Genomic DNA, 14,696 nt, shown 5'->3' with positions numbered 1-14,696 from the left:
CGCCTGGCTCTGCCTCCCAAGTGCTGGATCAAAGGCGTGTGCCACCACCGCCCGGGTAGAACACACTCTGTAGAGTCCCTGTTTTTCCTCTTACCCCCCCCCCCCCAAGCAAATCCATGTAAATCTATCACCAACCCACAGCCTGCTCTCTCCTTTCTCCTTTCCCCTTCTTGGTACTTTGTGTGTCTGGTGACCCTGGAATGCTTACCCGTGTGACCTCCTCTAACTAAATCGACTAGCCACCATGAGGGCTGAGCCCAGGTGATGAATACTCAGTTGAGCATTAAAGGCAAGGAATCCAAGTCCCTTTCTGACATCTTTAACAGGAAGTTATCCCTTTCCCCTCAACGACACACAGCATCTACCACACAGAAATCATTGTGTCACCCTTTCCCACAGACAGAGGGACATTTCCTGTCTGCCTGTCTGCTGCAGTGTGCCTGCTCATTAACATACAGCAAAGCAAAGTCTATGAGGAGCAAGAAGAAATGGGTAAAATCAGCCACTGCCTTGGGTTTCTGGTTGTCATGGACACCACATTTTTCTATTGTTAGTAACTCTGGTCTCTATGGTGAGCTCACACTTAGAGGGAGAACCTTAGAAAGGCAGGAAAGACAATTGGGTGTTGAATGAATGGGGCTAGGGCAGATTTGGGGAGGACAGACAGATGGGAAAAGGCGTAAAGTAAGACATTCCAATCTCCCCCTCCCCCAGTCAACATTATATTTCAAATCAGTTTGAATCTTGTTTTAGATCCAGTCCATCTGTTTCTGTTGAGGCTGTAAGATCATTTCTACCATCCTCTGATTCCCTGTTCACTACCCCACAGTCCATGGCATCTTCACAAATGACCAGGCGTGTGTTACAGGAGAGGAGAGACTTCTCAGTTAGAAGTATGTGGAAGCCTGTGCCGGAAATGGCAAGGATGTGCTAGCCACGGCGCATGCTCTGCAGCTGTGAAGGGATCCAGGACATGCCCTGAGTCCTGTCTTGGTGAGTGGGTGAGACACAGATGGGGTCCTCTAATTCACCTGATGAAGGGTAAGGCAGGAGTGTTGGTGCCACGTGGGGAACTTGGCCTGACGCTTTGTCTGGCATCCACAGGGTGATCCCTTACCAACATGGTGCAGCAGCCTTAGGAAAGGAGTGGTGTATGTATGGCTGGAACTTGGAATAGCCAACCACCTGGGCTTAGCTGACTGTGATATTTGAGGGCAGTTTTCTTACAAAACCACATCTAATGCCAATTTTAAGTTTAGGGGATCTTTCAAAAAACCCCTAAGTTTGGGTAAGTCATTAAATGCCTCAGAGGACTCACTGGAAGCTGTTGAATTCATTCACAAGGAGATACCTAAGGCAGGCATGGCAGAGTTCCAAATGTGAAGCTCTGTTGTTCTCTCCCAGGGAGTCAGGGTGTGACCCACTTCCAGCCCTAACACAAGACTGTTTGCTGAGTATTGCTCAGCAGAAGTGTCAAGGCCTAGACAGTCCTCATTGGGATTTTATTATGTCGGCTTGACTGATGGGTTTCCTAGAAGCTTGAGTTCAGTCTCCAGGTCAGCTGACAGCACCACCAACACCCTTGCCCTGTCCTCACACCACATGGTTGGTCTTTCTGGTATGGCCACGCCAGAAAACTTAACCTAGTGTAGTCAGCCACATCTTAGACAAAAACAAACTGCCCCAGATTTGGCATAGATTACCTCTCTGAAGCCAACACAAAGGCCAGATATCCCTTTGTGCAGGGCCAAACTCACCACACAGTCAACAGCAAGAAACAGAAAGTGCTGGGAAGAAGAAAGGTCCCTTGTCAGGAAGAACATGTGACTCTGATTTCTTCCTCTCCCTTGCTTGGTGGATCAGTCAAGTTTATATCAACTGTCCCCCAAGCGTTGGGAACTGAGATACAGATATACTTAGCCGAGAGTCTCACCATAAGGAAAGCCACTCCTTACCCACAATCCAAATAGCAGGGTAGCTGGCCCTTCCTTTGTAAAAATTAGCAAAACAAAAAGGAAGAAGAATAAGCCAGGTGTGGTGGCTAATAACTAGTACCAGCTCTCAGAAGGTTGATGCAGGGGGATTGCTGTGAGTTTGAGGCAACAGACAGACTCTGCATTGAAAAATCTTTTATAACACCCACTCTGAGTCTGGCAGCTAAGAAAGTATTTAATAACTAAGAGATGGGAAATTGAGATATATAGAAGGGAAGTTCCTTTCGTTGGGGGAAAAAATAGGTAAAGAAGAAGGAACAGGTTAGAAAAGTACCTGTAAAGTGTCCCCCGTAAAATTAGGACACAATCTTGAAGAGATGAATGGTAGACACTGTCCTCGTTGGCTTCTTTATTGCTCTGACCAAAAACAACTTGAGGAGGAGAAAGAGGAGGAGGAGGAGGAGGAAAAGGAGGAGGAGGGGGAAGAGGAAGAGGAGGAGGAGGGGGAGGGCTTTGCTTTGCCTGATAGGCAGAGAGGTGAGGGTGGGAACACAGCAGGAACCTGGAGGCAGACAGTGTGGGGGGAGCACTTACTGGCTTGCTCTCCAGAGCTTGCTCAGCCTGCTTCCTTTTACAACCCAGGGCCACCAGCCCAAGGGTGGTGCTGTTCACAGTGGGCTGGACCCTCCCACATCTATCATTTGTCAAGAAAATGCCCCACAGACTAGTCTACAGGCCAGTGTGATGGACCCAATTCCTCAACTGGGGTTACCTCTTTCCAAGGGACTCTAGTTTGTGTCTAGTTGACAAGAACTAACTAGCAAGGATGAAAATAAAGTAGGAATCCCAAGGTAGATGGGGAACAAATTATCAAAACTGAGGGGAAAGGTAAATAAACATGTATTGGGGTTCTCTAGAGGAACAGAACTTAGAGAATGAATATATGTATATATATGGGGGATTTATTAGAATGCCCACAGGCTGTGGTCTAACTAGCCCAACAATGGCTGTCTACCAATGGGAGGTCCAAGAATCCAGTGTTGTTCAATTTTTGAGGCTGGATGTCTTAGTCTTCATTCTACACCAGAATCCCAAAGAAGTTGGCTCTAATGCCAGTGAATGGACCTTTCAGTAAGAGCCAGAGCAAACAGCCCAAGAGAACAAGCTTCCTTCTTCCATGTCCTTGTATAGGCTGCTAGCAGAAGGTGTGGGCCGGGCTAAAGATGGATCTTCCCTGGGGCTGGAGAGATGGCTCAGCACTTAAGAGCACTGGCTGATCTTCTAAAGGACCTGGGTTCAATTCCCAGCATCCACATGGCAACTCACTACTGTCTGTAGCTCCAATTCCAAGGGATCTGGCAACTTCACAGATATATACGCTGGCAAAATACCAATGCACATAAAATTAAACAAATCTTAAAATGGATCTTCCTACCTCAAAAGATCCAGATTAAAAGTGATTCTTCCCACTTCAAATGATTTAATTAAAAAAAAAAAATCCACCATAGATGTACCCAGCCACTTAGGTTTTAGTTAATTCCAGATGTAGTCCAACTGACAACTAAGAATAGTCATTACAAAGGGGATGACTTATGAATTCTCAGTCTTCAAAGACAGGCATAGCTCTCCATAACTGCAGAACTCAGGAAACCGAGGCAAGAGAATATTGAGTTGAAGATGGAATCTTAATGGTATTTATTAATAAAATCAAACCTGAGGCCAGTTATTGTGGTGAATGCTGGAAGATCAGAGAAACAGAACAAGCCACAGTTTCCTCACCTCGCCAATTCCTCAGCTGGTCTTGTTTCCTCAGACTGCAAGCTTCTGAGCCCTCATCCAGAATGGGTCTCAGCTGAACAACTGCTCAAAGCCTAAAAGCTTAACCAGCCAAATGCTTCTAGTTTCTGGTCTTCACGCCTTATATATCTTTCTCTTTCTGCCATCACTCCCTGGGATTAAAGGCATATGTCACCATGCTGGCTGTATCCTTGAACACACAGAGATCCACCTGGCTCTGCCTCCCAAGTGCTGGGATTAAAGGCGTGTACCACCACCGCCCAACTTCTGCTATGGCTTACTCTTCCCATTTTCTAGCCACCATTTGTGGCTCTGTATCTAGTGGTTGTCTGTTCTCTGACTCCAGATAAGTTTATTTTGGGGAACACACAATATTTTGGGGGAACACAATACCGCATTGAGTTTGAGCTCAGGTCCTATCTCTAAACAAAACACATCTTCAAAAAGCAGTTAATAAAGAAAGAAAAAGAATGAGCCCCGCCTAAAATAAAATGAATGACGTAGAGAGGAAACCTGAGGACATGTCTCAAAATGTTGCGAAGATTCAATTGTAACATGCAGACATATCAGGTTTCTTTGTATTATATCTTATTATATCTGTCTATCTATCTGTCTGTCTGTCTATATCTATCTATCTATCTATCTATCTATCTATCTATCTATCTATCTATCATTTAATGTGTTGTGGAGGTCAGAGGACAACTTTCAGGAGTTGTTTTTTGCCTTCCATCATGTGAATCCCAGGGATTGAACTCAGTCAGGCTCAGCAGCAGGTGCCTTTACCAGCTGAACCACCCCAAGAACTCTTTTTCAAATCACCTACAAGGTGACTCCCAAGGACCTGATGGAATTCATATTGCACTGGAGGTTTGTCTGTATGACCAAGAGCATATAGCAGAAGCAATAATTTATCACTCTGACTAGGGCATGAAGACACAGTGGGTCTATTTTGGTTGTTTTTTTCTCTTATTTTTTGGGAGCTTCCATGTTGCACATGACCTGTGGATAAGCCCAAATGTGGAGGAAGTGAGGCCCTCTGACCAACTGCTGTGTGAAAATCCTGAGTCAGATTCCAATTATGGCACCCTAGTCAATATCATGAGAAACCCGACTCAGATCTATCAGGCTAAGCAACTGCTAGATTCCCAGAGAGATAGTGTTTAATTATGTTTCAATATGCTAAATTTGGAGATGATCTGTTATGGAGCAAAAGATAACCAATACAGTGATGGAGTGGAGGGGGAGCAGAGGAAGATTAAGAGAAAACTGGAGACCTTCAAGAGACTGGACTGTGTGTCAGCACCCATGGAAGAATTCAACAAAGAGGAAGGGTGCAGATGCGGTGTGGGGAAAGAGATGTGTGAGAGCCAGAGGGTCCTGAGAATGAGGGTGGAGGTGAGGTCCGGAGGCCAGGGGTAGGGCCTGGCTTTCAGCAGGAGAAAGGGAACATTTTAAAGATCTCAAGTCCTCATTTGTTTGATAGTGCATCTGAGTTTGAGATCCCGTGGAAGAAGCTGTCATGACAAGCTTGGTCAAAGAAACAAGTGGTACAAATACCAATGGGCTACTGCAGGGAAGATGGATGAGATTAGAAGCAGTGTAAGCATTAACATGGCTAACAAAATGCCATTGTAGGAGTATGGTATAAAACGGTGAGCTTGAACTTAACTGGAAAATTCAGTTAAGTGTGCTACCCAACATTTGGGAGGAAAGGTCATCCTTACGTCATATATTCCAAGCCAGTCTGGGCAAATATGAGACTTTGACTCAAAACAAACAAGCAAAATTGAGACTCTAAATAAGAGTTTCTAAGATCAATTTTTCCCCTGTAATGATCGATTTCTAGAACTGCTTTGTAGATAGGAAACGGAGAATAATAGTGGGAAGGGGCACAGGGCTGAGATGTGTGTTTCATGGATTATTCCATTCAAACTCTAAAAGCTGTGTTGTCTGGCCCAATAATAAACAATGGAATGATCAAGTGTGGCTATTTAAACCTAAATTGATTAAAACAAGTAAGAATCAAAATTCAGAGCTTTAACTGATTTTGAGTGCCCCAAAGTTGCATGTGACCAGTAGTTGTCATGTTGGAAGTACAGAAAAGAATGTCTCTACCACTACTGAATCATCCATGGGCCAGTGATGTGGGAAAAGAAGAGAACATCCTCATTCTAGATCACATGTTTTCCAGTGCATAGCAAAAGCTGAGAATGCACCAGTTTGCTCTATTAAACTGGGATCACTTTGATGCCAGAACACAGGGTTATGGCAGGTTTTAACATCAACTCACCACAAATCTCACAAGTAGTGAGTCTCATCTGAAGATGTGTCTTGATTGATTTGATTGATGGTGGAAGGCCTACTCTGATTTGGGGGACCACTCTGTGCTGTGGGTGATTTATTGACAAATAAAACACTGATTTGCCAGTAGCCAGGCAGGAAGTATGGGCGGGACAGAGAGAGGGGAGGTCTGGGGAAGTGGAAGCCTGAGGCAGAGAGACCTGCCAGCCGCTGCCATATGAGAAGATGTGACAACTTAATAGATTAATAGAAATGGGTTAATTTAAGATATAAGAACAGATAGCTAGAAGCCTGCCATGGCCATACAGTTTAAAAATAATATGTCTCTGTGTGCTTACTTGGTTGGGTCTGAGCAGCTGCGGGACTGGCGGGTGAGTGAGATTTGTCCTGACTGTGGGCCAGGCAGGACCAGAAAAACTCTAGCTATAACTCTGCTGAGGCACTCAGCCTCAAGGACTAAGGGACTTCTGGGTTCTCAGTTTCTCAGGTGTGAATTAGCTGTTGTTACTAGTTGAAAGCTGACTAATAAATCCATAATCTCCCAATGGCTCTGTTCCTCTAGAAATGATGACACATACACATAATGGTGTCATGATAGTTCTGAGTCAGATTCACCTATAAATAGATGCAGACACTCTGAAGCAACTTCCAGTACTGCAAATTCAGATGCTCATTCAGGAATGACCCAATCCTGGTAGCCTAGAAGTCCAAGGACACTTCAACAATAGGATGCCAAGTAGTAAAATGTATCATATCAGTAGAGATGAGTAGAAAAATATGGCTGTCTTTATGTATATATAAGTATAAAAATTCGAGGCAAAAGTAAGTCATTTGGTTTGCTAAACAGTAGGCTTATCAGCATGATGCTCCCAAATAGCCAAGTCATCTTTAATGATGAATACTGCACGCCTCCCAGCTGAAGTGAGGAATAAGACAAACCTAAGGCCTACACTTATTCCTATAAGTTAACGCCACTCTAGAATTTCCAGCATCAGTAATCATTAAGAAGTACAAAGGAAAGAAACAGAACTAGTATATTAAGATTTTAGACATAAGGGTGGGACAATGGTGGCACATGCTTGGAAGCCAACACTCAGGAGTCAGAAGCAGGTCAAGAACCTCAAGTTTGATATTAGCCTCGGCAACATGACACTACATTTCTGCATCTCATTTCTCTGCTTTTTGTTATTGTCTCTCTGGTTTGGTATATTGAGTACCCACTGCTGAGCATAATTAGATTGGGGTACCAGAGTCTAGGTTTTGGTGCTAACAGCCCTGGTAATAGTAAACAGCAGTATTGAAAGAATCCATTTTCTTCCAGATTCATCTAGCTCCCAGTTCACAGCTGCCCCCAAACTGTATGAGCTGAGAAATATGCAGAAAAGGTCACCAGGAGACCCACATGGGAAAAACAACCCACTCTTTATGTCAACACACATGATTTCTGCTTCTAGAACAGCAAAGCATTACACAGTGTGCTGGCTTCTTGAAGCCAGACTTTGACTGTGGCCATTGATAACCTTTATCTTCACCCTGTGAACCAAGTTCCTGGAAAGGAGCCACATCATCAAATGGAACGTTTTGTAAGACTGATTGGCTTATTAGCTCTCCAGTGATTGTGAAGAGCTTGGAATGTTCCTAGTCCAGAGCCAAATGATCTCAGGCCATCTTTAGCCCCATTCATAGCTGTCTTTTGTCCTCCCAAGATCCTTTGTGACATTATGTAGACGGCTTGGAATGTACAAACAGGGCACTAGTTTTTCTTTGGAATGTATCAGTTTGGCAGACCACTAGCTTCTATCACCCCAAAAGCTGAGTGCCTTTAGAAAGCATCTGAGGCCTATCACAGAGGTTTCCCCAATTTTCTGTAGCCCACCTTTCTGATCTCTCTCTCTCTCTCTCTCCATATATATATATATATATATATATATAACTCACAGAGATCTTCCAGGCTCTGCCTTCTGATTGCTGGGGTTAAAGGCATGCACCACCACTGCCTGGCCCACCAATATATTAGAAAAGTCTTGATTTATGACTTTCCTTGTTCTGTAACCATAACAATGTTTTAAAACTGCTTCCATATTGGAACATGGAATTTAGAGTGATATAAATCTGTGTTCCCAGGTCATGATGACTCATATTTGGCTCCATAATAAATTGTTTATCTTCTGTGAGGTGAGAATGTTATTGAACATGAACTTGGGGGACAAAGATATCCAGTGAACTCCCTGCCCCTAAGCCTATCTTGCAATGCAAGTCCATCTTCCCAATGTGGCCACATTGAATACATCTCCCTTTTCTGCTTTCTACCTTTGATTTGGCTCTTTTAATTGTCTTATTTGAGGACAAGTGGCCATACCTGACTTAGAGCACATGTTGTAACCCCAAGTGCAGTAAGAGTTGTGTTTTGTGTTGGCAGTTATGATGCCACAATGTGATGCTCTGAGAAACTTTAAAAAAAAAAAAAAAAAAAAAGACTGACTTCTCTGTGTAGCCCTGGCTGTCCTAGGACTTGCTCTGTTGACCAGGCTGGCCTAGAACTCAGATATCTAACTGATTCTGCCTCCCGAGTGCTGGGATTAAAGGCATGCACCACCACCACCTGGCTAACATCCACTTTTCATCAGAGAAGTCACCTGGATGGAAGAGAGATACCTGAATGGACCCATTGAGCCCAAGTCACTTGGGTGTTATTTCCTCAGGTGGATTTTGGTGAACTATTTTTAGAACTCTTTTGGACCTCCCTGATTTGGTCAATGGTCTGTTAGTTTATTCTGGACTGAAGTTTTTAGTATCTTGCTTGTTTTAAGAATGTAATGTTAGGCCGGGCAGTGGTGGCGCATGCCTTTAATCCCAGCACTTGGGAGGCAGAGCCAGGCAGATCTCTGTGAGTTTGAGGCCAGCCTGGGCTACCAAGTGAGTTCCAGGAAAAAGGCACAAAACTACATAGAGAAACCCTGTTTCGAAAAACAAACAAACAAAACAAACAAACAAAAAAAGGAATGTAATGTTAGAATCCAGGTACACAAATGCTTTGTGGAGGTTTGAATGCCATATCCCGGCAGTCTAGGGTACTCAAATGCCAGGTCTCCAGTTGGTAGTTCTATTTAGAAAGCTTAGGAGGTGTGGTCTTGTTAGAGGAAGTATGTCACTGGAGGTGGACTTTCAGAGCTTAAAGACTGGGCCATTTGGAATTTGCTCTGTCTGCTTCATGAGTAGTTCAGGATGTGAGCTCTCAGCTTTCTGCTCCTGTCACATGTTCCCATGCCTCTGCTCTGCCATCATGGACTCTTATCTCTCTAGAACTATAGGCTCAAACTTTTCTCTAAGGTGCCTTCATCATGGTGTTTCATCACAGCAATAGACAAGTAACTAATACACTCACCCCTTTCACAGTTGCTAACAGGCACCCTAATGAGATACTGTGAACCCTGAGGAACAGGGTTGTTGGTATCCTGGGAGAACCTCATCCTGCTCCCCATCCTCTTCCCTAACTCCTTGCCTGGGAATTAGTGAGTCTAGCTGTGAGATCTTGCTGTGAACTCCATCCTCAAAAGGTCTAAAAAGAGACTACCTCCCACGCCATGTAGGCTCTGATCTTCTTCACAGACCCCACCATGATGTCTGTCTCTGGTGCTGGGACTTGAATTCTTGGAGTCTGGGACATGCTGTTGCCCCTTTGTGTAGGCAGAATTTCCCATTGCTGATAGCCACTCTCCAATAACCACTCAGAGTTTTAATATTAATTATAAATGTTCAGCCAATAGCTCAGGCTTGTTACTAGCCAACTCTTACATTTTCTTATCTATGCTTTGCCACATGGCTTGGTTACTTTTCTCAGTATGGCATGCCCATCTTGCTTCTCTCTGTCTGCTCACAACTCTTCACTCCACCCTTCTTCCTCCCAGCATTCTTAGTTTGGCTCTCCTGTCTAACCTTATTCTGTTCAGCTATTGGCCAGTAGCTTGTTTATTAAACCAACCACAGCAACATGTATTCACATAGTGTAAAGGAATAATTCCACACCTTTGTCTGTGTACTAATGCTATTAATAACTCTTCTAGTAAACTTCTTATTCTCAAGAAATTCATCTCGGTGTCCTCTTGAAACTTTCTTCCCCCATCCAAACCTAACATTTGTCTGGATCATTCAATTGTTTGATTGCTTACTTCTCCAGTGTTTGCTTTAAAGTATCTATTTTGATTGTTTTTGAAACATTTTGGTTTCATTGATCGTCTTTAGTTTTGTTCGGTTTTAGACCTTTAGAAACCTTCTGTTTTCTGTTTCAGCCTCGCACAGGAGATCCATCTTGAAGCATGGTTGGTGAATTTCCCCATCTGTTGGAAAGCACCTCTACCCTACCAGTTTGCAGGTTATCCTGGGTTCCTTTACTTCTGTTTTTTGTTTGTTTTGTATAGGTTTATCTATCCTGTTTCTGCGTCAGATGGCTGTACGTGGCTTTGTGGGGACATCATGAGGGGATGAGCCCTTAGATGTCCCACATCAGTTTCTTGCCTCCAAGGGAGCCCTGAGATACAGTGGAGAATGCCTTCCCCTGAGCAGACACAGGAACAATTGCTTCTGTACCTTTCTTCCTCTGAAGTCTTAAAGTGCTTTGTTTCCTTCTTGCCTGTCTCCTTGACTTCAGACCTTAGAACCCCGTTGCCTTCCTCCCTTATGATGGGACTTTTTGGGTCTGAATAGATTATTTTAAACCACATATTCTTGCTTTGTGAAAGGTTAAAAACCAGCTATTAAGTGTATCTTTGTCTTTACACTTCACACTGGACAGAGCACTTCTGATCCAAAAGCCTCTTGGGATGCCCAGAGGGGAAAGCAGCCAGCTGAATCAATTGGTAGTGACCAAATTCTGGTAAATTACTGTATGGGACAGGCCAACATTGCCAGATCTAGAGAGGAAACTGTATCTCAGACTGACACGGGGCCAGCACAGAATGCCTGACTAAGAATCTCTACTTATTTTATTTCTTTCCTCTCCTTGTAGACACACAGCAAGCATATAAAATATAACCTTGCTTCAAAAAATTAAAAGAAGGCCTGGGTGGTGTTGGCACACGCCTTTAATCCCAGCATTTGGGAGGCAGAGGCAGGCAGATCTCTGTGAGTTTGAGGCCAGCCTGGTCTATAGAGCGAGATCCAGGACAGGCACCAAAGTTACACAGAGAAACCCTGTCTCGAAAAACTAAAAAACAAAACAAAACCAAAACCAAAACCATTTTCATTGGTAAAGACATCATTCTGCTGACTATATTCTTTTCTTTTTGTTTTGTTTTGGGTTTTTTGGTTTTGTTTTCTCAAGACAGGGTTTCTCTGTGTAGCCCTGGCTGTCCTGGAACTGCTCCGGCCTTATACTCAGAGATCTGCCTGTCTCGGGGATTAAAGTTATATATCACCACACCTGCCAAGCAGTGGTGACACACACCTTTAATCCCAGCACTCGGGAGTTAGAGGCAGGCAGATCTCTGTAAGTTCAAGGCCAGCCTGGTCTACAGAGCAAGTTTCAAGACAGCCAGAGCTGCAGAGACACCCTGTCTTGAAAAATAAAACACAATAGTAAAGTGTTACCTTGATTCTATTAAGTGTTTCTTAAAACCTTAAAGTAAAATAAACTTATTTATATCGTATAACATTCATTAGAGTTGTAAGATAAATATTTCACTTAAGCTATAATTTAGTGTTTTATTCACAGATTTTGGTAAGGATTTCCTTCCAGAACAGGTTGTAAATTTGAAAAGTTAGTTTAAATTGTATTTCATTTATATAATAGTCATAGGTAATATAAAAATCATATGTTGTCTTTTTCAAAATATGCTTTATATAGAAATGTTGTAAGTCATTTATTAAGGCTGGACTATGTGTAAAATAATAGATATGCATATTTGCTAAAGATCTTCATGTTGTTTCTCTTCACAGCAAAGATTATAGGAAATAGAATCCTAACAAACAACAACATTCAAAATGCTGGCCTTTAAAAGTCTATTTTTATATGTGATTATGTGTTTATACACTGTGTATAAGTGCTTATGTTAGAGAGCCATTTACTTGGTACAAAATTGACTGGCAAGTGAGGGCTCATGTAAACTACAGCTTCCTTTTGACTCAGAGCAAACCTAAACTTTTAAGAAGTATCAGTTCCAGAGGCCCCGCCATGCTGAGCGTGTCCTCATGTCCCAGAGCCAGTTAAAGGGACAGAACAATGGCAAAGGAGAGGTGGTTGATGGTACTAGATCTTCCTTTGCAGGAAGTAACATGTGTTTTTGACAGTTTGAAAAGACAGTGTATACATAATGACACAGTTCTGACCAAGGTGTTATCTCCTTGATCCTTGTCTTGATTCTGGGTCTACAGTGCAGTCCCAATGGCTTGAGGGAGAAATTAATTTTAAGAGATGATTGCTCCTGCTCCAGGTGCAGTTTTTCCTATTGGATAATTGTCCTCCTCTGAGATGCTCAGCTCTTCATCCTGAGGATTAAGAGGATCACGTGTCTCTGTGCTTTTAGATATGTTTTGTGTATATGTGTATGTGTATATAATTATAAGCAATTTAAGGATTTTTAAGGTTTATTTTTCTTTCTTCTTTTCTTTTTTATAATAACTACTGCCTCTGCTGTCAGTTCTCTCCTTCTGTCTTGTGGGTCTCGGAGCTTGAACTCAGGTCATTAGAGTACCTTTACACACTGACCCATCTCACCAGTCCTGTGTTAATAGGGTTCTCTAGCTTCACTGAATTTATGGAATGAATCCTATATCTATATATGTAGATGTGTGTGTGTGTGTGTGTGTGTGTGTGTGTGTGTAAATTTATTAGAATGACTTACAGGCTGCAGTCCAGCTTATACAACAATGGCTAGTTGTGAATGGAAAGTCTAAGATCTAGTATTTGTTCAGTTCCATTGATGGCAGGGTAGTTGAGCCAAAATGGGCTGTAGCAAGAAAGGGGTCTGGAAAACCAGCTGCAGTGGGTAACCGTTCCAGCCTTGGCCTGGGTAATGGTCACACCTACAAGGTGGGGCCAAGAGAGGACGCTGAAGACCCAGGATCAAGAGGAGAGGCTTCTCTTGGTTCCAGGACCCTGGGCGCTGGAGGTAGACCAAGCAAAGTTCTCCAGAGAACACCGCCGGACTGCGCCATACCTTTCCCAGACCCTGCAAACTATCCCTTCATTTGTAAGCTACCCCACAAAATAAACCTCCCTTTTAACTATGTGGAGTGGCCTTAATAATTTCACCAATATCTACAACCAGGTGCCCATGTGACTGTGAAAAAGCTGTTTGTTGGTGGAATTAAAGAAGATACTGAGGAACATCACCTTAGAGATTGCTTGGAAGAATATGGAAAATTGATACTATTGAAATAATTACTGATATGAAGTCTGGGAAGAAAAGAGGCTTTGGCTTTGTTACTTTTGATGACCATGCTCCTGTGGATAAAATTGTATTACAAGAATATCAGACCATCAATGGCCACAATGCAAGAGTTAGAAAGGCATTGTCTAGACAAGGAATGCAGGAAGTCCAAACTGTTTAGACAAGGAATGCAGGAAGTCCAAACTATCCAGACAAGGAATGCAGGAAGTCCAAAGTTCAGGGAGTGAAAGAGGGGGAAGCTTTGCTTTTGGGGTTCTCAGTGGTAGTGATGGCAATTTAGGACCAGAACCACAAAGCAACTTTTGGGGGGGGGTTCTGATGGATATGGAAGTGGACATGGATTTGGGGATGGGTATGGACATGGAGGAGGAGGACCTGGAGATGGCAATTTTTGAGGTAGCCCTGGTTATGGAGGGGGAAGAGGAGAATACGATGGTAGAGGACCTGGATAGGGCAACCAGGGGACTATGGAGGTGGTTATGACACTATGGAGGAGAAAATTATGGAAGTGGAAATTATAATGATTTTGAAAATTATAACCAGCAACTTTCTAACTATGGCTTATGAAGAGAGGAAACTTTGGTGGTGGCAGGAACATGGGAGGACCATGTGGTGGAGGAAACTGTGGTCCTGGAGGAAGTGGAAGAAGTGGAGGAAGTGGGGCTATGGTGGGAGGAGCCCATATTGAGCTTCTTCCTACTCACCCTGGGCTTCACTGTATAAATAGGAGAGGATGAGAGCCCAGAGGTAACGGAACAGCTTCAGGTTATCGAAATAACAATGTTAAGGAAACTCTTATCTCAGTCATGCATAAATATGCAGTGATATTGCAGAAGACACCAGAGCAGATGCAGAGAGCCATTTTGTGAGTAGATTGGGCTATTTAATGATATTATCTTACTGTGGAGGAAGGATTGTAACAAAAAATGCTTTTGAGAAAGATTCTCAGCTTTCTAATTGTTGTTTCTTTCTAGTGGTCTTTGTGAGAGTGTAGAAGCATTCCTTCTTTGATAATGTTAAATTTGTAAGTTTCATGTGACATTGAAACCTTTTTAAAGATTTTTCTCCAAAGTTGAAAAGCTATTAGTCAGGATCATGGTGTAATAAGACATAATGTTTTTCCTTTAAAAATTTAAGTGCATACGTAGAGTTAAGAAGCTGTTGTACATTTATGATTTAATAAAATAATTCTAAAGGAAATTGTGTAAAAAAAAAAAAAAAAAGAAAGGCAAGAGGAAGCAGGCAAAGAGAGAGCGAGAAAGCTTTTTTCTTCTAT

General features: G+C 42.8%; 1 protein-coding gene across 4 annotated transcripts in view; it reads left to right on the top strand.

Moving 5' to 3' along the window:
- LOC118582464 (putative endogenous retrovirus group FC1 Env polyprotein) overlaps window positions 1–14,696 on the top strand; it is a 38,780-nt gene that overhangs the window by 7,886 nt on the left and 16,198 nt on the right. The window contains exon 4 of one of the 4 annotated variants that reach the window (XR_004944776.1): window positions 10,322–10,372. The exons of 2 other annotated variants lie outside the window; for them this stretch is intronic. The gene's annotated coding sequence lies outside the window, so the exon portion shown is untranslated. Of the gene's footprint in view, window positions 1–10,321; window positions 10,405–14,696 lie in introns of those variants that run through there. One more of the 4 variants, XM_036185364.1, reaches the window with a different exon arrangement.

Source organism: Onychomys torridus, chromosome 4 (genome assembly GCF_903995425.1).
Source record: "Onychomys torridus chromosome 4, mOncTor1.1, whole genome shotgun sequence".
NCBI classification, from domain to species: domain Eukaryota; kingdom Metazoa; phylum Chordata; class Mammalia; order Rodentia; family Cricetidae; genus Onychomys; species Onychomys torridus.
Note: the sequence above shows the minus strand (reverse complement) of the source record. Positions and strands in the feature narration are given on the sequence as shown.